This window comes from Phaenicophaeus curvirostris, chromosome 10 (genome assembly GCF_032191515.1).
Source record: "Phaenicophaeus curvirostris isolate KB17595 chromosome 10, BPBGC_Pcur_1.0, whole genome shotgun sequence".
NCBI classification, from domain to species: Eukaryota; Metazoa; Chordata; class Aves; order Cuculiformes; family Cuculidae; genus Phaenicophaeus; species Phaenicophaeus curvirostris.
Genome location: NC_091401.1, coordinates 25,383,134 through 25,386,713, shown reverse-complemented (window position 1 = coordinate 25,386,713; position 3,580 = coordinate 25,383,134). Strand labels below are relative to the sequence as shown.

Sequence of the window (3,580 nt, the reverse complement as noted above, 5' to 3'; positions counted from 1 at the left end):
TTTTGTTTGGCTGTAGATGTTGTTACAGTGCCAGTGAATTCAGTGGAGAAACATAATTCCAGGGAGCCGGTGATGGAACAGTGATGAAATTGTAACTGCTTCTCTTGCAACAGCCTTTTTCCTTTGTTCTAGGAAAAGCACAGTTTTGGTGCTCTCTGTGGCCTTGGTGGTGTGGGTTTTTGCCCTGCTTTAGGTAAATTAATATTTGGCTGCTGACATTTTGGTGTCTTGGTGGGTTAAACGAAAGAATTCACTTCTGGGAAAGGCATGAACTCCCCAGTTCGCCGCTGCCTGTTCCATCAGGTTACCTGCAAATGTTTGGTTCATTATCTTGTACATGCCTGGCTCTGGTCAGGTTTATATGTTGAGTAAAACAAAAGAAGCAGTGCTGTAAACTACTTCTTTTTCATGTCTTCTGATCTCAAGAGATCATCCTTGTCCTGTGTTCCAGAAGCTTTGAGCATCGCGCCTTCCTGGTAAGCAGCAGCTCAACAACAGGGTGTGTTTAACTCGTGTGTATTAGGTTGGTGCAAAAATGACTCTGGGTTTGGACGTAAACTGTGATGCTTACTTTGGATTAAACCTGCATTTAACTGTTTGTGCTGCTGTACCATTTCAAGTGTGAAATTTGCTCTTTTTATGCTAATGCCTTTGGTTTCACTGTTTATTCTTTTTTTTTTTTTATATCACGCTGTCAAATTAAAGATGGAACAAAAGCAAATTTAGGTGATTTTATACGAGTCCACAAGGGGGTGTCAAGCAGGGAAACTGCTGCCAGTGTCACCAAAGCCCTTGGCCAGGGGCCCATCAATGAACATACAGCTGGGCATCTGCTCCAAAAACTGTTACAGCAATGAGAGCCTTGAAGATGAGGAGGAGGAGGATTGGAGATGCCCTTCTGTGATGGACAACAACCAGTAGAGGGCTAGGACTGAAGCAGACCTGTGCAAAATGACTTCAGAGGTTGCAGAAGAACTTGACATTGACCATTCAACAGCTGCTTGACATTTGCACCGAGTGGAAAATCAGAAGAGCTCAACAAATGGGTTCTGCATGAGCTGAAAGTCAAGCAAACTGACGTAAAGTCTGCTCTGTGTGGCTCCCGTGCGTTTCTTGATTGCGTTGGGATGTGACAGAAACAGCTCCAGGAGTGCCTGGATCGAAGTGAAGCACTAAAAGCCTTCTCCAAACCAAAGCTGCACCAAAAAGAAAGGTCACGGTCTCCCTGTGTGTTTTCCACAGCCAAGCAGCAGCTCAAGAGGCCTCCCAAGAATTTGTCAGTTCAGGACTCCAGAAGGGCTAAGTAGACTTGTTTCTTGTGGGCAAAAATGCATAGTCTAATGACTCTTTGTTTGAATAACATATTTTATTCTAAGCTGAGATACAACTGCTTTGAAGTTGATGGTTAAAAATGGCAATTACATTTTGCACCAACCTAGTCTTTCTTCCACTGAAGAAATGCACTGGAAGGATTTTTCCTTCAGTGGTAGATGGGTGCTTTTGGCTCAAGCACGTCTCTACTGCTGTGAATCCTTCAGTGGAACAAGACCTTTGCACTCAAATTAGAATATTTCCATACCTAAGGATGTTTTCTCTAGTGTGATCACGAGCTCCCTCCAGCTCTGCAGAAGGACGTGCATGTGTACAGATCCTGTCTGGCTCGCCAGCTGCTCAAGTAAGTACAAAGGGACATGGGAGTCCTTCAGATGCTTGAAAACATTTAAGAAGAGAACACTGTAACTGTCAATTCATTCCTAAGAAGATGGAGACATTTGAAACGTGACTGAAGCCGTCAGTGTCCTGCTGCAGGTGCGAGCGGACAATGCAGCTGAGGAGAAGCCCATTCCGAGCGTTTCTCTGCGTTCAGGGGGACCTGGTGTCTGCGCAGCTCCTCTCCCTCTCGCAGCGTGCTCACAACCTCATTGTGTGGCGGGGGCTTTGTGTGAACTCCGCCGCATGGCGATGCTCGGATCCACTGACGCACAGGTAGTAAATCTGCTGAAACGAGGGGATAGAGCAAAGATTAAACTGATCCTGTCAGAAATCCTTTATTCGCTTTGCTCTGCTCCTGTCAGGGCTGGGTTTGGTTTTAGGTTTCTCCTCCATCTAAGTTGTATTCAGCTCTAAATTCCAGCTCTGCTTGCTCTGTGCGAATGCTGTAGGATGGCAGAAAACAGCTTTTGAATTGCTGCTTCTTCCACGAGGCTGTCCCAGGCTGCTACCCGAGGAAAGAAGGGAATAGCGGTTACCCAGTGTGAGATCATTGTGATATTCTGAAGTGTGAGACTAGAGCAGGAAGAAAGGTTTGACTGATGGTGGGGCTACTGGCAGGCTCTGTTGGCTGCTTTGTGCACACGGTGTCTCGCGCTGCTCTAAAGCCTTTGTTGTCCTTCCGTGTGATGGCATCAGCCACCGGCCGCGGCGATGGAGGCTGCACCCTGTGCTCCTGCTGCTCCGTGTCCGCTCCATGCTGCTGGGGGCTCTTCAGGGAAACGCCTGCGAGTGGAAGCGAGAGTTCAGAGGCAACGCTGTCCTCTGCGGGGAGTAGCACTGGTGCTTATCCCTGCAATACACGTCTTCGGAATCCTTCCATACCTTCAATATAAGGACTAGGGCAGCTTGGAGCAAGGTGGGTGTTGGGCTCGTCTCCCAAGTGACAGGCAGTAGGGTGAGAGGGAATGGCCTCAAGCTGCACCGGGGCGGGCTCAGGTTGGGTATTAGAAACATTCTCTTCTCAAAAAGAGTTCTCGGGCACTGGAGCAGCTGCCCAGGATGAAGTCCCCGTCCCTGGAGGGGTTTAAAAAACAGGTGGATGAGGTGCTCAGGGATCTTGGTTTAGTCGTGGACAGGGATGGTTGGGGCTGATGATCTCAAAGGTCTTTTCTGACCAGATGATTCTGTGATTCTATTGTTGTAATTCTGTTAACTGGAAGAGCCCTTATAGTGACCAGGGGCTACAAGAAAGCTGAGGAGGGACTGGAGAGGAGAATACTGAGAGGGGAGCTCATCAATGCCCATCAATATCTGACAGGCAGGAGGACGGGGCCACTCTGTCCAGTGACAGGACAAGGAGCAACGAGCACAAACTGGAGGAGGGGAAGTTCCACCTGAATATGAGGAAAAACTCCTATGAGGGTGATAGAACACTGAACAGCTGCCCAGGGAGGGTGTGGAGTTGTTTTCTCTCATTGGAGAGATCCAAACGCACCTGGCTGTGTTCCTGTGCAGCCTGCTCTAAGCGACTCTGCTTTTAGCAGGGGGGTGGACTGGATGAGCTCCAGAGGACCCTTCCAACCCCCTCCACTCTGGGCTTCCACATGCCCCGCAGGTCTGGATGTGAGTGGGCTCACACGGTCACCATTGGCTCACGGGATCAGTTTTACCCCTGGACATGTTTCACACCAGCAATGTGTTGATTTTTTTTTTTTTTCCAGTTGGTGCAAAGAACCTCACAGCGCGGTCCCAGCTGCAGCTGGTGCTGCAGGATGTGGGAGCGAGGAGTGCGGAACTCCGGAGACGAGGCTTCCGCCACGAGCTGTGCCGATTGCAGCCACCGCTCACCTCCCAACAACAGCAAGAA

At 49.1% G+C, this 3,580-nt stretch overlaps 1 protein-coding gene across 1 annotated transcript in view; it reads left to right on the top strand.

The window, feature by feature from the left end:
- SELENOT (selenoprotein T) overlaps positions 1 to 3,580 on the top strand; it is a 200,760-nt gene that overhangs the window by 167,794 nt on the left and 29,386 nt on the right. The gene's annotated exons all lie outside the window — the stretch shown is intronic.